This window comes from Lissotriton vulgaris, chromosome 11 (genome assembly GCF_964263255.1).
Source record: "Lissotriton vulgaris chromosome 11, aLisVul1.2, whole genome shotgun sequence".
NCBI lineage: Eukaryota > Metazoa > Chordata > Amphibia > Caudata > Salamandridae > Lissotriton > Lissotriton vulgaris.
In genome coordinates, this window is record NC_141699.1 from 910,857,493 (window position 1) to 910,883,456 (window position 25,964).

General features: G+C 48.6%; 1 protein-coding gene across 1 annotated transcript in view; it reads left to right on the forward strand.

Moving 5' to 3' along the window:
- DNER (delta/notch like EGF repeat containing) overlaps nt 1-25,964 on the forward strand; it is a 1,176,744-nt gene that overhangs the window by 1,145,786 nt on the left and 4,994 nt on the right. The window lies entirely within an intron of this gene.

A 25,964-nucleotide genomic window follows, 5' to 3' on the forward strand; every position in this document is an offset into this window, starting at 1 on the left:
AAAAACAGGCACAGCACTGGGAACGCCAAAAATTGTTCCTGCACGGCATGGACTGAAAAGTCCATGCTGTGCAGGAACTAATGTTCATGCACACAGGAGGGGTCACATGTTGTGCCCCCGTGTGCATCCAAAGGGCACAGAGACACCAGGTGCCCTGTAGGTCCCCTTTGTTTCCTCTCCGCCAGGGATTACATGGAGGAGGAACCGCCATGTAAACCCTGGCAGTCAGGAAACACCTAATATGCTTGGCAGTAACGCAGCGGTCCCACCAAGCATATAGATGCCTCCTGACCGCTGCAAACAGCGCAAGGGTACGGCGCACCCCTGGCAGCTGTGGCGGTCCAAACACCCGAGTCGTAATTCTGCGGTCTCGAGACCACCACTGCCGCGCCCCCATGATTCTGCCGGTCCGTGGACTGCCAGACTTGTAATTGGGGTCTCTGTGTCCAAGCCTGATGGCCTGAGACAGATGTACTCTCATGATTGGATTTGATGAGGCGCCACCCTATCCTCTTAAAGGACCACAGCTCACCAGTATTTCAGACTGAACAGCAAGGCTCCCTCCACCCTCCCGGTAGGGAAGAGACAAGAGCAATTACAAGTAAGATGTTCTCATGGGACATTATTCTTTGTTGTAAGGAATTCACCCCTTCCCCACTGCCAGACTTCCCACGTGAACTACATAATCCAGAATGCAAGGCTGCGGATAATCTGACCAACTTCAAAAAAATGATGGCGAATGCTCTTGAGAACTATAAGAATCTGATGCATGTACACGTGAGTGTTGTCAGTCAAAGGGAATCCCCAGGTGAAGCTTCACTGGAGTGGAGTGAGTCAAAGTAATAAGGGCCAGGAGAGAGGTACACAGTAGGAATGAACAAGAACCAAGGCAGCTCTGCTAATGGAGGAAGGAGAGCAAGGCAGGAACTAGAGCAAGGTCAGTGCAAAGTCTAAATACCAAAGCAGCCAAGACAAGAAAGCAAAGGCAGGTCTGGTCAACAGGAGTCGTTTTAGCATGCCGCATCTCATAGTGAGAAAGCTGCTGAGACACTGCCCTTCTGTTGTTGTGCCTCATTAGTCTCAAGTGTGCTGAGTAAGTGTGGGAGGGAGAGGAAGTGGTGGCACCAGAGGGACCAGCATTCTTTAGCCCCCAGTCTCCATGGATCTTTTCCCCATTGCTGCAGTCACCTGTTGCAAGCTCATCCCCTGTGGCACCAGAGGGACCAGCATTCTTTGGCCCCCAGTCTCCATGGATCTTTTTCCCATTGCCGCAGTCACCTGTTGCAAGCTCTTCCCCTGTGGCACCAGAGGGACCAGCATTCTTTGGCCCCCAGTCTCCATGGATCTTTATCCCATTGCTGCAGACACCTGTTGCAAGCTCTTCCCCTGGGATCATGTCACTTTTGTGACTAGACTGTGTGGGTGAATAGGTGGCCACTACTTGCAATGGGGTGGGGGGATTGTTTGTCGGATAAGTGCAATTTTGTTTTGTCCTATCACTTGGTTTCTTTTTTTTCTTTCCTAGGACCTTCAGAATCTGCAAATGATTTTGTGCAGCTCAGTGTCGAGCTATAGTTATCACTTACTTTTACTATCCCAATTATCAACATTGTATGCCTCCCTCTAAGTTTTAATATATTGTGAGGATTTCACTGATAGATTATAGCAAACAATATATTACCGACTTAGGCCCTTACATATCAACAGAATCCCCATCAACAAAGCATAGGTAAACCCTTTGATACATTAAACTCTTACAGCCTGATTCATGAACCAAAATTGCGAGCGCAATAGCTGCGAAAATGCTATTGCGAGCGCAATTTCCAAAATCGGTATTCAAGAAGAAAAAAGCGAAATCGCAAACACAGATTTGCGAAATCGCTAAATCATTCGCAGAATCCCGGCAGTAGACCATTAGCGAATCGGAAATTGCGATAAACCACGGATTCTGCGAATTAAATAGCGAAATCGCAAAACAATCGCAATCGTTATTCATGAAAAATCGCTAATTGCGAAAAAAACCTAAATCGCAGCTTGCGAGGCGCTATTTAAGGACAACCCAAAGCAGGTGGTAACCATCAAACCCATTGAAATTTATTTTTTGAAAAACCGTTGCACAATCAGTAACAGGTGCAGGCCTGACCAAACACACTTAAGGAGATGCTGCAGCAGCATTAGGAGTCTCACAATGCCAGGACTCTACATGGTGGTCAGGCGGCGAAGGCTACAGCGAGCAGCACGGAGGAGACGCAGAATCCAGGAGAGGATATTCCGCCAGCGGGTCACCCTGCTGGGCCAAACCAGAGAGCAAATATACGCAAAGTACCGGCTCAATGGGGCAATGATTATCAAGCTAATTCAGGACCTTGACCCCCTGATGCAGCACCCAACAAGGCGGACCAATGCCGTGCCCACACATGTCCAGGTATTGTGCAGCCTGCACCTACTGGCCTTCGGGAGGTTCCAGGGGATAGTTGCGGTTGCTAGGGGGATATCCCAGCCCACCATGTCCCGCTGCCTAAGGAGTTTCCTAGACGCAATGCTGACCCAGCTACACCACCATATCAAATTTCCCACCAGCCAACAGGATTTGGATGAGACCAAGCATCAATTCTACAATGTTGCGCATTTCCCCCATGTGATAGGATGCATTGACTGTACCCACATCCACATCTGCCCACCAGCTGCAACGGAGTACATGTAACGCAATCGCAAGTCCTACCACTCCCTCAACATCCAGATGGTGTGCAATGCTAAGACATACATCACAGACATAGTGGCACAGTACCCCGGGGAGTACACATGACTCCTTCATATTGCGGCACTGCGGCCTCCACACGCGACTAGCCTGGGGAGACTTTGGTGAAGGACACCTACTTGGTAAGTACACTTGGCCCACAATGTTACATTGCGATGAAGTAGCTGCGCTGCACAGGCACTCACCCTCTGCACCTCTCATTCAGTTGACAGTGGCTACGCCCTCCGTGAATACCTCCTCACCCCATACCTCAACCCTGCTACACCACAGCAACGGCGCTACAATGTAGCACACATACGCACAAGGAATTGCATTGAAAGGACATTTGGGCTACTGAAGAGCAGATTCAGCATACTGCACAAGACTGGTGGGGCCATGTACTACAGTCCTGATGTGTGCTGCCGCATTGTGGCTGTGTGTGCAATACTACACAACATTGCTACCAAGCGCCGGATACCTGTAGAGATCTCTGGCAGTGAGTCGGAAGGGGACGACCGGCCACCTGCACATGTGCGTCATGCACGCGGGGAGAACCCAGCTGAAGGACACAGACGCCGCAACCACATCACAATGAACAGTTTCTAGTGCACCCACTCCCCTCACCCAACAAATCACAATTGCATGCAAATGGAAATAATGACAGGAGGCCGATGTATGATGCAAAAATAAATATTATTGTTGAAGGCACAATAATAATGTTATGTTTCTATCCTTTAAATGCAAGCAGTATTGCGCCATACTGTTACAAACAAAACACAGGACATGCTTGTATCGTCAGCACGTCCCAGCCAATGTACATGAAACTCAAGTGCGCCTCCGGCGCGCAGCACCCAATCGCCTCTTCGGCTCTTCCTCTGCGACAGTACGTGACCCTGCAGTGGGCCTGGTGCTGCGGCGTAACACGGCAACCTGTGAGGCAGACAGGCTGCTGACACTGGAGGTGCCCTCGCTGGTATCGTCCCCCCGACATTGCCTGGCACAGTAGGATGGAGTGCCAGTACGGCAGTGGTGACCTGCTCCAACACTCGTGCCACATCCTCGCAGCATTGGATTATCTGCTGCTGCTGTGCCAGGGACCGTCGTGAGAGCTGGGAGGTGGCATTCCCAATTACATAGTTGGATCGGGTGTAGGCCGACAGCCGCGTAAGTAGCTGCCGGTGGCGGCGGCGGGCGGTGTTGCTCTGCGATATGAGCGCAGCAGTGTTGGCCTCCATGGCTGCCGTCATGCGGTCCATCCTGTCGGCCACATTAGCCACATTGCGGCCAATGTTGTGGAGCTGCATTTGGATCGCCCCTTGCCGTCGTGCCTGCAGTTGGTGTATGCATAGCATCTGGCGCTCTATGCTCAGGCCTGGCACGCGCACATCCATCCCCCTCCTGCCGCTGCGTGCTGTGTTCTGCTGGCGAGCCCTGCCATGCCTGCTGTGCTGGCTGGCCACAGTGGGTGTGCGCACTGTCACCGCAGTAGCTGCACCAGATGTAGAGGGTCCAGCTGGTGGTGGAGTAGTGGTTGTCATAGGTGCTGCGCCTGATGGTGCTGGCGCAGATGGTGTTGGCCTGGCTGCGGGGATAGGTGCTGTGCCTGATGGTGCTGGCGCAGGTGGTGTTGGCCTGGCTGCGGGGATAGGTGCTGCGCCTGATGGTGCTGGCGCAGGTGGTGTTGGCCTGGCTGCGGGGATAGGTGCTGCACCTGATGGTGCTAAAATTACAAAAAACAATTTGATGGACAGAATGTAGATCAATGTCTTACATTCACCCCAGTACAATGATCTGGGCCTAAATCCATCGTTTTTTGCACTCCACACCACCCTGGGTTAGATAATGGCTTTATGCAAATCAGCTCTGACCCTGTGCCCCATGGGAACAGTCCAGTCCGAACTACACAGCCACATCTTTCCCAGACCGGAATCAAGCATCCGGGGATCGGTGCTGCACCTGATGGTGCTGGCGCAGGTGGTGTTGGCCTGGCTGCGGGGATAGGTGCAGCGCCTGTTGGTGCAGGAAGGGTCGCTGTTGGCACCTCCTCGGCATCCTCTGGTGCCTCGTCAATGAGCAGCCTGTCGCTGTCGCTGCTGTTGTAAGGCGCCACCTGTGAGGGGAAGTGGACGTACATTAATTGCATGTATCTGTCACACGTGCAGTTGCTAAATGCATGCTGGATGACATTCCCTGACTGGCTGTGGCATTGCGTACTTTGGGACATGTCTGGCTGCATTGGGGTTCTTGTACATTGTGGGCAGACTACATGTCCCACAATGCTTTTGGGCATGACCTAATGTGCATGGATTGCATGACTTGGGATGATTATGGGAGGCTATAGGGTCATGGCCATTGTTAGGGGACAGGGTCGCAGTCGCATGCCACTTACCTTGGCTCTCTTGGGTGGGGCGGGATGAGTCCAGATTGATGACCCCAATGCACGCCTCTGGCTCAAGAGTGTCCTCCACGCGGTCCTCCAAGGGGGTGTTGGGAGGGACTGTAGGACCTCCACCTCCTGTAGCCAGGCTCTCGCCCAGCCTCTCTGCCACCCTCTCCTTGGCACGACCTCGGAGGTCGTACCACCTCTTCTTAAGCTCCTCCAGGGACCTGTGTGCCACGCCCACAGAGTTGACTTTTGCCGCTATCCCAAGCCAGATTCTGCGTTTCTCCGCCTCAGCCACCCTCCTGGAGTCCTTTCCAAAAAGTTTTGGGTGGTTCTCAACCACTCCATCAATCAGGTGCTCCAACTCTTGCTCAGAGAACTTGAGCTTCCTCTTGCACCCGGTGTTGCTGGGCCCTGGTACAGCTTCCTCTGCCATTGCTGCAGTAAGGATAGATGAGGATTTGCAAGTTTGCAGGTGTCCTGGAAGGAGCTCAGTGAGATGCAGCCTCGAGATCAGCCTCACTGTTCTGAATGGGGGTGGGAACTGGCTGCTTCCTGGTTGTGATGTCATCACTGTGCTCGAAATGCGACTTCCCGTTTTTCCGATCTCGCGATTTTGCGAGATCACATTTAGCGATCTCGCAATTAGCGATCTCGCTATTAGCGATATCGCTATTAGCGATATCGCAAATCCTACTCGGATGTTGACGGAAATAGCGATTATTCTGCGATTTTTGGAAATCGCTAACGCTTTTAGCGGCCGCGTGCGAATCGCTTTATTTTCTCGGTAATTTTGATGAATGCCGATCTGCGATTTCTAAATTGCGATTCGCTGTGAATCGCAATTTAAAAATCGCAGAATTCGGTTTTCATGAATCAGGCTGTTAATGCTTTGTAATGGAGCTTGCCAACACCTCACCATGGCTATTCAGAAACAGAAGTTGGTCAAAGATACTGAGGTTCTCCTTTTTTTGTGTTTTCGGTAGCACTGCCAAGCTCAGAAGCAGATAGTATAAATGTTTGTCAGTGGTTCTTAACCTATGATCCAAGGAGCCCCGGGGGTCCGTGAGGCCTGTTCAGGGGGTCAAGAACTGTTTTAGAAAACTGAATAATATTATAATGAATACAGGGAAATTAGGAAAGGATATACAATAAAGAAGAAATATACAAAAATTGTAAACTTTTTTCTATATAAGATTGTAAATTAAACAAAATATTTCAATATTTGAGTGTTTGGTGTATACTTGTTTCTATATTTTTGTGGGTTGTTTTGAGATTCAAATGGTAGATAATGCTTAGACCCGGGGTTCCCAACTTCCAATAATGACTTAGTGGAGGTCCCCGTATTCCAGTAAGGATTTAGTGAGGGTCCACAGAAGTCAAAAAGTTAAAAACTCTTGATCTAGGACATGAAACTTCTATTCAGGGAGTCTCTCCTTTCATTCCCAGCCAGACCTTATCTAGACAGTATGAGGCCATTTTAACAGTTCCTAAAGTTGACCTGCTGGTTTGAACCAGCACGGGAAAGCCTTCAGGTAGACATGTGCTTTAAAAGGCTAGATTAGATTGGCTGTGGTCCAGCGCTCGGCATAGCCACATGTCCCCTTTCTGCAAGGTCATTTGGTTTATTCAAGGAAGACTTTTGGAGGGGGGGGTGCTTATGTGCGTGTTGTGTGTGTGTTCTTGCACTAGAGCTCCCGCCAGCCGCGTATCACCAGTTCAAGACATCATTGGAACCTTTTACATTATAAGGCACAGGACTCAAAGTTGAGCATCAGTCCTCCCCTTCTTTTTGAATCAGGTTAAAGAAGTCCATGTATCCTCTATCTTGGTGCCTATGTCTCTGCATGCAATATGTCCCTCCTCTAAGCAGGATCTGTTCTCTTCACGGAGAATGAAAATAAATTAAAAAGGTCTTTACTAAGTTGGAGGGAGTTAGGCAATTCCAAATAAGAGATCTCTGTACTTCCCCTTTAAATGGTTTACGATTCCAAAATGAGATACTGCAAGGACCGCAAGGAATGGAGTTCATGGAGCTATAAAACAAAAATAATGATTCTGGCATTTGATCTAAATAGAGAGTAACTTGTTTGAGAACAGAGGCCTGCAGAGAGTACACCGGAAAGGATGAAATGTGGTAGCAACAAAACAGCCAGCTATCGGCATCGGAAATGACAACACGTAGGGTTATTAACTGCTCCAGACTAGCAAACTAAAGCATGTCAGCTTGCCTTCCTGATGAAAAAAACATGCTTCACTGGACATAATATTCTGAAATTGCTATTCACAAACAAGGGGTGGTAGAGTTGTTTCAGTGGCAGGCTTAGTTCTAATTTGCGATCGGTCTGCGTTTACTGGCACCCACCATGGCTGTATAGGATAGGCTGGGTAAGTACCAGAGAGATGGCCTAGGGACAGCAGTACCAGAGAGATGGCTTGGGAACAGAAGTACCAGAGAGATGGCCTAGGAACAGAAGTACCAGAGAGATGGCTTGGGGACAGAAGTACCTAGATATAACCTGTGGACAGAAGTACCAGAGAGATGGCTTGTAGACAGAAGTACCAGGGAGATGGCTTGTGGACAGAAGTACCAGGGAGATGGCTTGGGGAGAGAAGTACCAGAGAGATGGCTTGGGACAGAAGTACCAGAGGGATGGCTTGGGGACAGAAGTACCAGAGGGATGGCTTGGGGACAGAAGTACCAGAGAGATGGCTTGATGGCTTGGGGACAGAAGTACCAGAGAGATGGCTTGGGGACAGACGTACCAGAGAGATGGCTTGGGAACAGAAGTACAAGAGAGATGGCTTGGGTACAGAAGTACCAGAGAGATGGCTTGGGGACAGAAGTACCAGAAAGATGGCTTGGGGACAGAAGTACAGAGAGAGATGGCTTGGGTACAGAACTACCAGAGAGATGGCTTTTGTACGGAAGTACCAGAGAGATGGCTTGGGGACAGAAGTACCAGAGAGATGGCTTGGGGACAGTAGTACCAGAGTGATGGCCTGGGGATAGAAGTGCCGGGGAGATGGCCTGGGGGCAGAAGTACCAGAGTGATGGCCTGGGGACAGAAGTACAAGAGAGATGGCTTGGGTACAGAAGTACCAGCGAGTTGGCTTGGGGACAGAAGTACCAGAGAGATGGCTTGGGTACAGAAGTATCAGAGTGATGGCCTGGGGGCAGGAGTACAAGAGAGATGGCTTGGGGACAGAAGTAACAGAGAGATGGCTTGGGGACAGAAGTACAAGAGAGATGGCCTATGGACAGAAGTACCAGAGAGATAGCTTGGGGACAGAAGTACCAGAGCGATGGCCTGGGAGACAGAAGTACAAGAGAGATGGCTTGGGGACAGAAGTACCAGAGAGATGGCTTGGGGACAGAAGTACCAGAGAGATGGCTTGGTGGCTTGGGGACAGAAGTACCAGAGAGATGGTTTGGGGACAGAAGTACAAGAGAGATGGCTTGGGCACAGAAGTACCAGAGAGAAGGCTTGGGGACAGAAGTACCAGAGAGATGGCTTGGGGACAAAAGTACCAGAGAGATGGCTTGCAGACAAAAGTACCAGAGAGATGGCTTAGGGACAGAAGTACCAGAGAGTTGGCTTGCGGTCAGAAGTACCAGAGAGATGGCTTGGTGACAGAAGTACCAGAGAGATGGCTTGGAGACAGAAGTACCAGAGAGATGACCTGGGGCCAGAAGAACCAGAGTGATGGCCTGGGGACAGAAGTACCAGAGAGATGGCTTGGGGCAGAAGTACCAGAGATATGGCTTGGGGCAGAAGTACCAGTGAGATGGCTTGCGGACAGAAGTTCCAGAGAGATGGTTTGGTGACAGAAGTACCAGAGAGATGGCTGGTGGACAGAAGTACCAGAGTGATGGCCTGGGCACCGAAGTACCAGAGAGATGGATTGCGGATAAAAGTACCAGGGAGACGGCTTGGGGACAGAAGTACCAGAGAGATGGCTTGCGGACAAAAGTACCAGAGTGATGGCTTGGGCACAGAAGTACCAGAGAGAAGGCTTGGGGACAGAAGTACCAGAGAGATGGCTTGGGGACAGAAGTACCAGAGAGATGGCTTGGGGACAGAAGTACCAGAGAGATGGCTTGCGGACAAAAGTACCAGAGAGCTGGCTTGGGGACAGAAGTACCAGAGAGTTGGCTTGCGGACAGAAGTACCAGAGAGATGGCTTGGTGACAGAAGTACCTGAGAGATGGATTGGAGACAGAAGTACCAGAGAGATGACCTGGGGCCAGAAGAACCAGAGTGATGGCCTGGGGACAGAAGTACCAGAGAGATGGCTTGGGGCAGAAGTACCAGAGAGGTGGCTTGGGGCAGAAGTACCAGAGAGATGGCTTGGTGACAGAAGTACCAGAGAGATGGCCTGGGGACAGAAGTACCAGAGAGATGGCTTAAGGACAGAAGTACCAGAGAGATGGCTTGGGGCAGAAGTACCAGATAGATAGCTTGCGGACAGAAGTTACAGAGAGATGGTTTGGTGACAGAAGTACCAGAGAGATGGCTTGTGGACAGAAGTACCAGAGTGATGGCCTGGGGACAGAAGTACCAGAGTGATGGCCTGGGGACAGAAGTACCAGAGAGATGGCCTAGGGACAGAAGTACCAGAGAGATGACCTGGGCCCAGAAGAACCAGAGTGATGGCCTGGGGACAGACGTACCAGAGAGATGGCTTAGGGACAGAAGTACCAGAGAGATGGATTGGGGCAGATGTACAAGAGAGATGGCTTGCAGACAGAAGTACCAGAGAAATGGCTTGGTGACAGAAGTACCAGAGAAATGGCTTGGGGTCAGAAGTACCAGAGAGATGGCTTGGGGACAGAAGTACCAGAGAGATGGCCTGGGGACAGAAGTACAAGAGAGATGGCCTATGGACAGAAGTACAAGAGAGATGGCTTGGGGACAGAGGTACCAGAGCAATGGCCTGGGGACAGAAGTACCAGAGCGATGGCCTGGGTGACAGAAGTACAAGAGAGATGGCTTGGGGACAGAAGTACCAGAGAGATGGCTTGGGGCAGAAGTACCAGAGAGATGGCCTGGGGACAGAAGTACAAGAGAGATGGCCTATGGACAGAAGTACAAGAGAGATGGCTTGGGGACAGAAGTACCAGAGAGATGGCTTGGGGTAGAAGTACCAGAGAGATGGCTTAGGGACAGAAGTACCAGAGAGATGGCTTGGGGCAGAAGTACCAGAGAGATGGCTTGGGGACAGAAGTACCAGAGATATAACCTGCGGACAGAAGTACCAGAGAGATGGCTTGTAGACAGAAGTACCAGGGAGATGGCTTGTGGACAGAAGTACCAGGGAGATGGCTTGGGGAGAGAAGTACCAGAGAGATGGCTTGGGGACAGAAGTACCAGAGGGATGGCTTGGGGACAGAAGTACCAGAGGGATGGCTTGGGGACAGAAGTACCAGAGAGATGGCTTGATGGCTTGGGGACAGAAGTACCAGAGAGATGGCTTGGGGACAGACGTACCAGAGAGATGGCTTGGGAACAGAAGTACAAGAGAGATGGCTTGGGTACAGAAGTACCAGAGAGATGGCTTGGGGACAGAAGTACCAGAAAGATGGCTTGGGGACAGAAGTACAGAGAGAGATGGCTTGGGTACAGAACTACCAGAGAGATGGCTTTTGTACGGAAGTACCAGAGAGATGGCTTGGGGACAGAAGTACCAGAGAGATGGCTTGGGGACAGTAGTACCAGAGTGATGGCCTGGGGATAGAAGTGCCGGGGAGATGGCCTGGGGGCAGAAGTACCAGAGTGATGGCCTGGGGACAGAAGTACAAGAGAGATGGCTTGGGTACAGAAGTACCAGCGAGTTGGCTTGGGGACAGAAGTACCAGAGAGATGGCTTGGGTACAGAAGTATCAGAGTGATGGCCTGGGGGCAGGAGTACAAGAGAGATGGCTTGGGGACAGAAGTAACAGAGAGATGGCTTGGGGACAGAAGTACAAGAGAGATGGCCTATGGACAGAAGTACCAGAGAGATAGCTTGGGGACAGAAGTACCAGAGCGATGGCCTGGGAGACAGAAGTACAAGAGAGATGGCTTGGGGACAGAAGTACCAGAGAGATGGCTTGGGGACAGAAGTACCAGAGAGATGGCTTGGTGGCTTGGGGACAGAAGTACCAGAGAGATGGTTTGGGGACAGAAGTACAAGAGAGATGGCTTGGGCACAGAAGTACCAGAGAGAAGGCTTGGGGACAGAAGTACCAGAGAGATGGCTTGGGGACAAAAGTACCAGAGAGATGGCTTGCAGACAAAAGTACCAGAGAGATGGCTTAGGGACAGAAGTACCAGAGAGTTGGCTTGCGGTCAGAAGTACCAGAGAGATGGCTTGGTGACAGAAGTACCAGAGAGATGGCTTGGAGACAGAAGTACCAGAGAGATGACCTGGGGCCAGAAGAACCAGAGTGATGGCCTGGGGACAGAAGTACCAGAGAGATGGCTTGGGGCAGAAGTACCAGAGATATGGCTTGGGGCAGAAGTACCAGTGAGATGGCTTGCGGACAGAAGTTCCAGAGAGATGGTTTGGTGACAGAAGTACCAGAGAGATGGCTGGTGGACAGAAGTACCAGAGTGATGGCCTGGGCACCGAAGTACCAGAGAGATGGATTGCGGATAAAAGTACCAGGGAGACGGCTTGGGGACAGAAGTACCAGAGAGATGGCTTGCGGACAAAAGTACCAGAGTGATGGCTTGGGCACAGAAGTACCAGAGAGAAGGCTTGGGGACAGAAGTACCAGAGAGATGGCTTGGGGACAGAAGTACCAGAGAGATGGCTTGGGGACAGAAGTACCAGAGAGATGGCTTGCGGACAAAAGTACCAGAGAGCTGGCTTGGGGACAGAAGTACCAGAGAGTTGGCTTGCGGACAGAAGTACCAGAGAGATGGCTTGGTGACAGAAGTACCTGAGAGATGGATTGGAGACAGAAGTACCAGAGAGATGACCTGGGGCCAGAAGAACCAGAGTGATGGCCTGGGGACAGAAGTACCAGAGAGATGGCTTGGGGCAGAAGTACCAGAGAGGTGGCTTGGGGCAGAAGTACCAGAGAGATGGCTTGGTGACAGAAGTACCAGAGAGATGGCCTGGGGACAGAAGTACCAGAGAGATGGCTTAAGGACAGAAGTACCAGAGAGATGGCTTGGGGCAGAAGTACCAGATAGATAGCTTGCGGACAGAAGTTCCAGAGAGATGGTTTGGTGACAGAAGTACCAGAGAGATGGCTTGTGGACAGAAGTACCAGAGTGATGGCCTGGGGACAGAAGTACCAGAGTGATGGCCTGGGGACAGAAGTACCAGAGAGATGGCCTAGGGACAGAAGTACCAGAGAGATGACCTGGGGCCAGAAGAACCAGAGTGATGGCCTGGGGACAGACGTACCAGAGAGATGGCTTAGGGACAGAAGTACCAGAGAGATGGATTGGGGCAGATGTACAAGAGAGATGGCTTGCAGACAGAAGTACCAGAGAAATGGCTTGGTGACAGAAGTACCAGAGAAATGGCTTGGGGACAGAAGTACCAGAGAGATGGCTTGGGGACAGAAGTACCAGAGAGATGGCCTGGGGACAGAAGTACAAGAGAGATGGCCTATGGACAGAAGTACAAGAGAGATGGCTTGGGGACAGAGGTACCAGAGCAATGGCCTGGGGACAGAAGTACCAGAGCGATGGCCTGGGTGACAGAAGTACAAGAGAGATGGCTTGGGGACAGAAGTACCAGAGAGATGGCTTGGGGTAGAAGTACCAGAGAGATGGCCTGGGGACAGAAGTACAAGAGAGATGGCCTATGGACAGAAGTACAAGAGAGATGGCTTGGGGACAGAAGTACCAGAGAGATGGCTTGGGGTAGAAGTACCAGAGAGATGGCTTAGGGACAGAAGTACCAGAGAGATGGCTTGGGGCAGAAGTACCAGAGAGATGGCTTGGAGACAGAAGTACCAGAGAGATGGCTTGCGGACAGAAGTGCCAGAGAGATGGCTTGGTGACAGAAGTACCAGAGAGATGGCTTGGGCACCGAAGTACCAGAGAGATGGCTTGTGGACAAAAGTACCAGAGAGATGGCTTAGGGACAGAAGTACCAGAGAGATGGCTTGCGGACAGAAGTGCCAGAGAGATGGCTTGGGGCAGAAGTACCAGAGAGATGGTTTGCGGACAGAAGTACCAGAGAGATGGCTTGGAGACAGAAGCACCAGAGTGATGGCCTTGGGACCACCTCCTCACAATTTTATGAACTGCTACTATCAATAATTATCTTTGGAGGAGTGGAGTCAATCTGCATCAAGTCACAAGAGACTACTTCATGCTGTCCCACAGGATCAGGGTTGGTGCTGATGTCAATTTCGCCATTGCATCTGTGTGTGTTTTATTGTTGCATTACACCAACGTCCCATCAATCATTATTCTTCAGCTTTCAGACTTGTTTGCTGTTTTGCCGCTAACACTTGATGATATTTCCTAAGAGGTTGCATGCCGCTTGTAAATGCACTACTAATGTTTTTGGAACAATTTCTGCAAGTCCTAGAAGATGCACTCACATTTACAAAAACATGTTTTTTTTCCAGAAATCAAAGCCGCAGATATTGAAATGGTTGTTCAGCTCCAGGTGACGACAGCTGTTCTTGTGGAACGCAAACGTCTCGTCAGATTTTCAACTTCTCGATAATTTTCAGTGACAGATTTCACTTCAGAGAAAGCAGGGAATAGCAATTTCAGAATATTATGTCCAGCGAAGCATGTTTTTCTCATCAGGGAGGCAGGCTGACATGCTTTAGTTTGCTAGTCTGGAGCAGTTAATAACCCTGTGTGTTGTCATTTCCGAGGCCGATAGCTGGCTTTTTTGTTGCTACCACATTTCATCCTTTCCAGTGTACTCACTGCAGGCCTCTGTTCACAAACAAGTTACTCTCTATTTAGATCACATGCCAGAATCATTATTTTTGCTTTATAGCTCCATGCACTCCATTCCTTGCGGTTCTTACAGTATCTCATTTTAGAATCGTAAACCATTTAAAGGGGAAGTACAGAGATTTCATATTTGGAATTGCCTAACTCCCTCATTCTTAGTAAAGACCTTTTTTAATTATTTTCAGCCTCTGTGAAGAGAAACAGACCCTGCTTAGAGGTGGGACATATTGCGTGCAAAGACGTAGCCACCAAAATAGAGGATACATGGACTTCTCTAATCTGATAAAAAAAATAAGGGTGGCACTGATGCTCAACTTTGATTCCTGTGCCTTATAATGTAAAAGGTTCCAATGATGATTTGAACTGGAGATGCGCGGGTGTCGTGAGTGCTAGTGCAAGAAGACACACACATGCACACACGCATGCACACAAGCACCCCCACTCCAAAAGCCTTCCTTGAATGTACCGAACAACCTTGCAGAAAGGGGACATGTAGCTATACCGAGCGCTGGACCACAGCCAATCTAATCTAGACGATTTGTAAAGCGAGTGGCTACACGAAGGCTTTCCCGTGCTGATTCAAACCAGCAGGTCAATGGGACGAACCCTACCGAGAGCTGAACGTGAGATGGCTGATGAACAAATAGCCATGTTTACAGAGCCTTCCCGAAGGCGGATTTGGATTCCACTGATGCAGATCGAGTGGCAGGGAGTTGCATGGTTTGGACACTAGGTATTTTAAGGACTGACCACCCCATCTGGATCTGCAAATTCTGGGGGTTGTTGCGAGAAAAGAGGTGGTGGATCTTAGGGAACTTCCAGGGTTAAAGGCTTCTATGAGAGCGTGAAGAATTTGAGGTCCCTTTTGTCTAAGGCCCTGTGCATGATGCACAGAGATTTGAACTGCACACGTTGCTCTATAGGTAACCAATGAAGGACAGCTAAGGCCCTACTTGTGGACAGGTGCCTTGGGATTTTGAAGAGGAGACGGACAACAGCATTTTGGATGGTCTGTAAGGTTTTCTTGATGTAGTGTGGGGATCCTACATATAGGGAGTTCCTGTAGGCCAATCAAGAGATAATCAGGGCCTGATTGATAAGTCTTCGTGACAGGAGGGGCAGAAGATCTAACACTTTCCCTAGAGGTCTGAATATTCCAAAGCACTTCACCACTAGTGTGTTGGCCTGTGATTTGATTGTAAGCGTATCATCTCACCAAACACCCAAACTTTTTATTTTGTTTTTCGGGCTCCGTGTAGCCCCAAGGCATTCTGGCCAGGGAGTAACTCCCTATTAGTTTTGTTGTTGCCTAACAGCATAAGCTCTGTCTTGTCACTCTTTAGCTTGAGGGACAATTGGCCATCCAGCTGGTAACCTCCTTTAAGCAGGGGACATGCTGTTACAGTTTGAGTCGTATTCAGGGGCCATAGATACAACTAATTGCACATTGTCTGTGGAAGATACTATGGTCATGCCAAAAGATTTAACTAACTCTGCTAGGGAATGCATGTAAAGGTTAAAAAGGGTAGCCCTGTGGTACTTTTCATTTCAGGGCTAGGCTGTCCAAGAGGCATGTTTGGTCCAGTACCTGGAATGTTCTGCCTTCGAGGAAGGATGTAAACCGTTTTAGCACGTTGTCACTTATCCTACCTCAGCGATCCTCTGGATAAGTGTTATATGGTCCACTATATCAAAAGCTGCGTTTAGATCCAGGAGGATGAATGCTGCTGAGCCTCCCTGGTCCAAAAGTTGCCTAAGTTCTTCTGTTATGGCTAGCAGTGCAGTCTTAGTGCTGGGCTGCAGTCTAAAACCCTTTTGGGTGTGGTGTTGGAGATTGTTAGACTCCAGAAAGAGGGAGAAGTGTTGGCTTACGTGTTTCTCCAGGAGTTTTGATACACCCGGCAGTAGGGAGATAGATATGTAATTTCCCAGGCACGAAGTGTCTAGGTTCGGCTTCTTCAGCAGTGGTTTTACCACTTCATGAGTCCATTGTTGGGAGACTGCACAGGAGGATAGTGACAGATTCAACAGTTTTACCAGGATTGGGAAGATGCTCTCAGAGCCTTGCTCTAGTTTGTGGAGTGGAACGGGATCAAGGGGGAGGCCTGACTTAACCTGGCTTAGTAGTGTCAGAAGTTGGTTTGGAATGATTGGGAGGAAGGCAAATAGGCCTTTATCTTGGCAGATCAGGGGTTGTATACCTGAGAGGGGCTTAGTCTCTTTTTTGTCAGGGTAAGACGAGTAGATGTCCCAGATTGTGTTAAAGAAGAAGGAAGCCAGTTCATTGTAGCAGGCGACTTGAAGTACCAAGGGTGTACAATCAGTCTTCACCTCTATGAGTGATTTCAGAATTTAAAAGATCATCCTGGGTGAGTTGAGGCATTCTCAGTTTTAGTGGTGTAATAGGTTACTTGAGAGGCTCTGATCTATGAGTGGTAAAGCATGATTGCTTACCAGTATTTTCGCTTACTCGATTCATCGTACTATTTCCTTAATTTCCTTTCAAACTTTTTTCACTGCTTCATGAGTGCTAACATATGAGTGGTGAACCATGGAGAATTGTTTGTTTGCTGTGAACCTGTGCGGGTCTTTGTAGGAAGGAATGATTCAATTATGAAAATTAGAGTTTGCCCCAGAGAAAAGCTCCCCAAGTCGGGTTTGGTCTTCTTGAGATTGGCAGTCCAGAGTTCAGTATCTAGTTTGGACCTTGTTCTTAGATCAGAGCGGGGCACAGAGCGAGGAGGGAAGGTGCAAGGTGATGGGGATCAGGCAGGGATCTGACAAATGACTGGAATGGGTTGCAGCACCTGTAGGTTGAAGCAGTTGTTGAAAACAAAGTCAATGGTGTTCCCATTCTCATGGGCAGGGCCCTTGACCTTTTGTTCACATTGCAAACAGGCAAGATCCTGGAGAAGGCTGTTGGAGGCACCCACATTGCTATCCTCAGTGTGAATATTGAAATCTCCCAGCAGGGCGAAATTGGTTTGGCTGTGGCCACATCATCCCTCCCCAAAGAAATGGCAAAAACAACAGAGTCAAAATAATCACATTATAAAGTATTTGATAGCATTGGAAGGCAGCATGTAACATAACTCTGAAATTCTGAGGTTCTGCCCTGTTACTTTGAGATGTGCCCAAAGATTCTCTGAATCAACAACATGGCAAAAATTGCGATATTGACTGCACTCTGGTTAACAGTGTTGTGGGGCTGCTACGGCCTGGCTGGCAGGAGGCGCTGGCTGGAAGAAAAACACAATTAGGCAGCCTAGGTGCAGGTTTTAAACTGCCCGCTCTGGAAGACACGCCCTTTTTATTTCTCTAAGACGTCACGTCCCAAACAGGCAAAGTGTGACCCTCAACACAAGGTCCAACCACAAAACACCCCACCTCCAAAGGGCACATTCCATCCCATATGGAGATAGGGCTCCCCAACATTACATCCCTCACCCACCCACAACAAAACTTAAACATAGATATATTAGCTGTGACTAGTGCCAACTTTCAGGTTCGAAAGTCTTTCAGCCAACAGGATGTTGTCGAGTTTCTTCCTTGGCTGTAGAGTCCTCCTTGTCCACATTATGTTATGCTATGTTAATGTATTTATAGAGGTGTGGCACCGCGGCCAGGGCGACTGACTCCGGAATCTGGGAATCACGGTTCGATCCCCGGCTCCGGCGGCAGGTTAGCCCAGCACCATGTGACTCTGGGCAATAGCTTGCTTAATCTTCCCGACGGCCCCCAGCGCCTAGAGACCCTAACGGGTGATTGTGCGCTTTACAAATGTGGATTATTAATATTATTACCAAAGAGGCTTCTTGGCACAATTGTCATTTGTACCTGAAAGCATGAGATAACCAAAAACAAAAGGATCTTGCAGCAGCTAAAATAACTATTAGACTATGGTACTAAACAAAAACGTTTTCAATTCCTTACTGAACTGCAATAGATTAGGCTGACCACTAAGATTAGTGGGTAAAGAATTCCACCAAGTAGCAGTCGAATAGGAGAAACTTCTTCCTCCCCAATGACATATTTTTATTCTGGGCACACACACCTGCCTAGCATTAATAGACCTCAGAGTACGAGAAGGGACGCACCATTTAAAAACATCCTGAATGAGGCGAGGCCTAACTTGATGTTGAACCTTATGGGCACATCATAGAGCTATAAATGTTATCCTTACCCTAATGGGCAGCCAATGAAGATCTTTAATGGCTTTTGAGGCTAAGTATGATTTGGGAAGATTTTTCAGCACTCTTGCTGGCACGTTTTGGAGGGTTTGCAACTTGTTGAGAGGGCATGATTGTGAACCCACATAGCGAGCAGTACAGTAATCTATTTTAGATATACCAAGAGCTAAGATAACTGTTTTCCTGAGCTCCATGGGAAGTCAAGGCAAGATTTTCTTTAACATTTTTAACACGAGGAAACAGGATGATTTGACCTGCTTATAGTGGTCAATGAAGGTACGATTTGAGCCAAAAATGACCCCCAAACTTCTATCTTTCTGAACAGGAAGTGGAAGGGGCCCAAGACTGGGTGGCCACTTAGAAGAATTCCAGAATGAGGGACCTTTGCCAAATAGCAGTACCTCTGTTTTTTCAGAATTCAATAAAAAAAAAATCTTCTACACCCAGTTTGTGATCCTTGTCATACATATTATGAAATCTTTGGCCATTTTATCGGGTTCAGCAGACACCAATACAGCTACTTGGGTATCATTGGCATAAAAAAATACAGAGAACCCACAGGATTGAGCTAATTCACCTAAAGAGGTGATGCAAGTATTAAATAAGGTCACATATTGCAGATTTTTTTTTATTAATTTGAGGGCACACCCTTTAATGCCTATCTTTTCTAAGCAGTTTACCAGACAGAAGTGGTCAACCTTATTGAATGAGGCCGAAAGATCCAAAAGGATCAAGGCCGCATTATCTCCTCTGTCCACAATAGCTCTGATCTCTTCCATTGTCACCAATAAGGCAGATTCTGTACAATGGTAGGGCCGAAACCCATGTTGAGCAGGATCTAAACAGTTCATGTTTTCAGGGAAAATGGAAAGTTACCCTCTGTGGAGCACTCCATCAGACCCTGGGGGCTTTTTGACGTGTTTTCATTTTCAGCTTTTTGAACGTGTCCTCATGTTCAGGTTAAGTCAGCAAATTCCTCAGGGATGGGGGTGCTCAGTCACTGGTGCCTGCATCAGATTTACATTCTTCTTGGTCACCAAGGGTGCCCTCAATTTGATTATCCACGGTCTCCTGGTGTGGTGTATCACTATATTTCTTGAAGAAGGAGACATTTCTCTTGACTTCCTCCCCCTGCGTGTGGCTTTGATCATGATTCCATTGCTTTGAGTTACCTTCCAAGGTTGCGGCTCAAATGGAAATCGAAACTTGCTGCCAGAGTTCCTGTTTTTGATAAGTATGGCTTCTCCATTTTGAATGTTGACTGTTGAGACCTCTGCATGAGATTGCAGCGCTTATTTGATATACCTCTCCTGTCCAAAATCTTGGTATCATCCATTGTCTATGACTCCCATCTGGGATGGTAGGGAAGACTTTCATGCTCCAACTGCCTCAAGTAAACGGTGGTTGGGGCTTCCCATGTGGTTGTGTGGGGTGTCTGTCAATATTCCAGCAGGAACAAGTATGCCCTCTCAAGTGGGGTTTCTGTAAATGTAAATGTGGCGTATTTGTATAGCGCGAACAGTGACCCGGAGGCATCCCGGCGCTTGTACTCCTACCACAAGGGAACCCCTCCTGGCTTTTCCTTGTGGGGTGTCCACTCCTGGGCATCCCATGGTGAAACCAGGCATCCCTTGTGTATCAGGGGCCTTTGTGGAGACTAAGCAAGCTATTGCCCAGAGTTGCAGCGTGGGACCCATGCTTAGAATCGGCACTGAGGCGAGAATATCCGGTCAGAGGAATTTAAGCCCGAAACCCGCCGAGGCAGGAATCGAACCCTGGTCCCTGGCCAGCGTTCTGCATCAAGGTCTGCCACTCTAAGCATTGAGCCACACTTCTCCACGGTGTGTGATCTGGATTATTGGTGCATGAACTGTTCTACCTCCCTATTGGCTTGGGGCTTCTAGGGAGAAACCTTCCGGTGGTGTATTCCCCATGATTGGAGGTAGTGTGCAAATTCCTGGCCTTGGAATGGCAGCCCATCATCTGTCCAAAGCTCCTTGATGATGCCATGAGTGGCCATTATTTTTTCAATTTTGGGACTCACTTCACTGGCGGTGGTGGTTGAGACTATCTCAATTTCTAGGTACTTGGAATAGTCATCCACCATGACCAACATATGCCATCTATCCAGCAGAAACACAAAGTCAAGGCTGGTGCATTCCCATAGTTAACTTGGTCCCTTTTCGGTGCTGATGGGCGCAGGTGGGTCTGCTGGGCGAGTGGTGTGTCAAGGTATGCAGCTTTGTATCATCACTCAATCAACTCAGATTTGTAGAGCACAGCTATTCACCCGTGAGGGTATCCAGGCACTGGCTTCTTGCTGAGATCATTTGAAGGTTAGAATAAAAATCAAGGAGAAAGGAATGAAAAAATTTGGAAAAAGCAACAAGGAAACGGTGAAAGTGAGGGAAAAGAAAGGAGAAGGCACTCAAAAAACGAGTGAGAAAGCAGTGAAAACTAGGGTAAATCAAGGAGCTGGCACTGAGAAATAGGAGGGAAAAGGCAAGGAGGAAGCAGTGAAAACGAGGGAGAAGCATGGAGATGGTACTCACAAAACAAAGGAAAAAGCAAGGATAAAGCAGTGAAAACAAGAGAAAAGCTGTGAAAATTAGGGAAAAAGCAGGAAGAAAGCCTTTAAAAATTGGGTAAAAGCAAGGAGAAGACCGGAGAAAGAGTGATGCATCAGCACAGGGAGAGCTGGGCCTGGAACCTGCTCAATGGGGTTGTGCTATGGCCTCTATTAAGTAGGTCCTGGGAAAAGAAGGGAGGGGCACTCAGAGGCGGTGGGTGGAGCTAGAAAGGAGGAGGAAAAAACAGGTGGCAGGCGGGAGCAGCAATGAGGGGAAAACAAGACGAAAGCAATAAAACTAGGGAAAAGCAGGGAGAAAGCACTCAAAAAACAGGGGGAAAAGCAAGGAGAAAGCAGTGAAACCAAGGGAAAAGCAAGGAAAAGTTACTCAAAAAATGGGGTAAAAAGCAAGGAGAAAGCAGTGAAAATGAGGGAAAATCAAGGAGAAAGCAGTAAAAATTAGGAAAAAGCAAGGAGAAAGTACTAAAAAGAAACAGGGACAAAGGAAGGAGAAGATATGAGCAAGAGCGATGCAGCAGCATGTGGAGAGTTGAGCCTGGGACCTGCTCAATGGTGTCTTGCTGAGGCCTCCATTAAGTAGGTCATGGGAGGAGGGAGCGACACTCAGAGGCAGTGGGTGGGGCTATTCGGGATGTGGTAAAACGGGCAGTAGGCAGGTGCAATGAGGAAGAAATCAATGAGAAAACAATGAAAACGAGGGAAAAGAAGAAGAAAGCACACAAAATATGGGGGGGGGGGAGTAAGGAGAAAGCAGTGAAAACAAGTGTAAAGCAAGGGGATGGCACTCCAAAACCTGGGGGAAAAGCAAAGAGAAAGCAGTGAAAGCAAGGAGAAGACATTGGGAAAACAGGGGGGGAAAGACAAAGAGAAAGCAGTGAAAACGAGGGAAACACAAGGAGAAAGCAGTGAAATTCGGATGAAAGCAAGGAGAAAGCACAAAAAAATGGAGAAAAAGAAGGAGAAGACAGGAGCAAGAGTGATGCAGCAGAACATGGAGAGCTGGACCTGGTATGACTGTCTCAACTCATTCATCTAAAAGAGGAAACCACACTCTCTGCATGAGGTGCCCCTTCATTTTCACTATGCCTTGGTGGCTTGCATTGGCTAGTTCTATGGCTTGTGCAGTAAGACTGTGTGGCATAACAATTCTGTGGTCTCTCAGCACACATCCACTACTATCAGTGACAACCTCATCCGTACCTTGTACATCACCATTAGGACCATTCGGATCTTTCCCCCAGTGAACCTTGAGGGTGTCTCACAATCCATACTACAGAGAGCATCTACTTTCTTGTCTACTGTCAGTGGCCTCGTGTGGGACCGTTCTGTAGTGGTAGCACTCTTCAGTTTTTTGAGCCTCACATTACTCATGTGGCGTTTTATCTCTAGGGTGTCTGGATAAATATTTGGCTGGGTTGTTGGAGCTGGACTTGTACTCGACTTTGAAGAACTGTTCTAGAAGCTGCAGCACTCATTTCTCAATGCGGGCAGGGGCATTAGCGAGGTTCCTTGGAAGAGCGGCATGAAGGGTTTGTGGTTGGTGTGAACCACAAATGTATTGTCATCGACATAGAGGTGAATGGCAATGGAGTCACGTTTGATCTCAGAGTACCTCTTCTCCGTCGGGGTCAGTTCCCAGCTAGCATATTTGACTGGTGCCCTCTCTCTGCAGTCTTGCTCTTGGGTCAAAACCGCTCCAAGGCCTGTGGGGCTGGCATCTATGGCAATTTTGGCGTCCCTTGCCAGGTTCAAATATACCAATGTTGTATTGGCAGAGAAGGTATCTTTTGTCTTCTGAAATGCAAGTTCTTGTTGCAATCCCAACGTCAAAGTGGAGGCAGTCTTGTTGAGCTCCTGAAGGGCCAAGATAAGCATCGTGAAGTTCTTGATGAACCGCCCACAATAGTTCACCGCCATGTCAAGGAAGCACTTGACTTCAGACGAAGCGGACGGACAGGGTGCCGATTTGACGTCTCGGACCTTATCCACGACCAGGGCAACACCTACACCCAAGAAAACATAGTCATAGAAACTGATGATGGTCTGGAAAAACTCAAATTTCTCTCAGTGCAGGGTCAGACCACAGTCACGTAGTAACTATAGCACCTTCCTTAGTCTCTTTTTATGTTTTCCCGATGAGGCAGCGTAGAGTAGGATGTTGTTGCTCACGTTTCCAGGAAGGCCACTCAAAACCTTGCTGATTGTATTCTGGAACACCTCAGCGACACTTTGGATGCCAAAATTAAGCCTTTTGTATCTCGGAAACCCATATGGGTCGAGATGGTTGTAATGTAACTCGAGGTGGGGGGGAAAGCAGTTCATTATAGTGGGCATGTAGGTCTACTTTGGAAAACTAGGCTGCCTAGCTGAGTCCCCCCCTGCATGTCAGGGACTCTGGGCTATAGAAGCTGCTTGCATTTTATGGCCACTTTGGGGAGACTCATATCTACACATATCCAGATGTAGCCTCTTTTTTGGGATTCCGTGGTGACTAAAATGGGGGAAACCCAGGGTGTGGGACCATTTACTTTTTAAATATTGTCTGCACCTGTGAGTTTTTTCAGTTCTGCCTCTACTTTTGTGCAGTGAAAGGTCACTCTGCCGAGACGAAAGGCTACCAGTTAAACTGTGCTTTCAATGTGTAGGGAGATTAACGTGGCTTGAGACAGCAATGCCCTTAAACATCCTGAAATTCACTGAGTGTGTTGTCTAGCAAACCAGTGTGTACTTAGAGGGTAATATGAACCAACTGGAGGTTTTTGGTGCTACAACAGATGAGGAGTGTGCCAAGTCCATTGGAAGATACGTAAATGGTCACAGAGTCTGTTGGTCATGGGTGATGCTGGCTGTGAAATGTCCTTTCATTTTTATCAGTCTCATCTGACTATGAGCAGACTTTCACATTTATGAAGAGAAACACAGGTTTTGGTGCCAGTTTCTAATGGACGTCTCCAGCTATGACGTTGATTGATGCACCTAAATTGTTTATATCTGAGAGCTTCATCAACCTGACCATGCAGGCAGGCGGGGAACACATATTGGGGCCTGTCCTTTCAACATTGAAGGTTGAATGGACTGCCACTGCCAAGTCATCATCAGCCAATGCTACCAGTTCATTGTAGTCCAAACTGGCTCCCTATTCGGTGATGGTGATTACCGTTCTCCTTGAGTTGGTGTGCTTCTACTTGCTAGAACGACACACTTTAACAAAATGCTTTGCCTTCTTGAAGGCCATCTAGGTATTTCCTCTTGCTGGACAACTGGCCAGTCAGTAGGGTTGTGATCATCGTGGTGTAAGCGTGAGCGGGTCCAGGTTCCTCCAATGTGCGCAATTGTTTGTGGATTACAGCCGCTTCAAGGTGAAGGAGAAGTTCTTGCTTCCTCTCCATTCTAACGCCAGTTGCTATAAAATACAGTTCAAGGCGTTCAACCAACACCTTTCACCACGCGATCTAAATGGAAGGGGCCCTGTGAGCGCAAAAGGTTCTGTTGTGAGAATGCCTGCCATGGCGGCCAGGATGCCCTCCCAAGAACAGCAGGGGTGCACTCAGACAAAGCAGTGGTTGAGAAAAGGAGCTTAGAAAGGTCATAGTGACCTCCTCGTAACAGGGTTGGGGATGCAGTCCAGGAAAGGAGCAACAATTTCTGGTTAGGCCTAAGTACAGTGAATGGGGCCCTCTGGTGCTCTAGTTGTTGTGGGTAAGCACCACATGAAAGGGAAGGCTGCAAATAGAGGTCCGCCAGGACCAAGCCCTTCAATGGACCAGCGTGCAGGAGCAGGATGCCATATGAGGAAACAGCGACTGCGCCGCATCTACCAGGATGGTGGGCCTCCTTGACTCTAGGAGCAGGAGCTGGTCAGAAAGTAGCGAGAGTGGGCAGAGTCTTGCTGCAAGGGAGAGAGCAGGTCGCAGGCATGTGCTGTCAGCCGGAGTCATCCAGATGTCCGCGAGGTTGAGCGGGTCTAGCCACGTGGGAGAAAATGCACCGATTTGTGTTCAGAGGGAAGCAGAGGTCGCAGGTTGTCGGGATTTGTCTGTTGTGGGCTGCCTCATAGAGGCAGCGGCCCACCTGCAGGCAGGGCTGCACTGGCCTTGTCGGTAGAGTTATAAGGCCATTGAGGCCTGGCTCGCGGGGGGCAATTGCATGAAAAAAATGTTCTAAACTGCCCGCGCCGGAAGACAGGCTCCTTTTATTTCTTTGAAACGTCACATCCCGAACAGGCTAAGGGTGATCCTGAGTACACCCCTACTCCTAATATGCACGTCCCAGCCCAGTTGCAATTAGGGCTCTCCAACATTGCAAACATTACTCTTGATTACTGTTTCTTGTTCTCTGTCACTAGAGTTGTCAGTGTCTACAAATCACCTTTCACATAGAATCAGTCCTAACTGCTGCTAGTGTCTTCTTGAAGAGAAAAACAGATTACTGGTGCAACAGCATTGCAAACAGGGTGGGCACACAGTACATTCCTCAGTGGGCATTGGAATGCACCTCATTCTACTACTTGCTGCCCTCCTTGTCAAGAAGCTATCACATCAAGACAGAAGAAATGAAGTTAACATAAAAAATCAGCTTGGAAAACTGGGTCCTCACTTAGTATTGACACCGCGACTACATGGAAAAATTGCATAGTCATTGGAACCAAACAAGAAGGCAGCACCAGTCCTGTGCCCTTTAGACATAACCCATCAGCAGCAACTGCCAAATCCAGCCACATGGGGTGTTAGTCCATCAGAGTGTTTTTGCATTAGATGTGTGCTGGGACAGTCCCTTTGTAACCCTTCCCCACGTCTCATTCTTAGTCGCTTGCAAGCACCATTTTCCTCAGCCTGTTCAAAACAACATCCAGTGAGATGGGGAGAGGTTGTGAACTCTCCACTAGGTGCCAGACATACTTCTGTTTCTTTAGATTGGGCTAATTCTTGTTCAGTCGTAAGATAGTGATATCTTGACAAGCAGTCTGCAGGATTGCCAGATCCTGATTTAAGGAAGCTTGGAACAATTGTCCATGCTTTTGCAAGATCTAATTCTTGATCCAAAGTCATAACTGTTACAATGCGCTTTAAAATAAAGGAAAGTGTGGGCTTGTGGGTGGTTGAATCCTGGAAGGATCTACTGTGTAGGATTGGCGAAAATG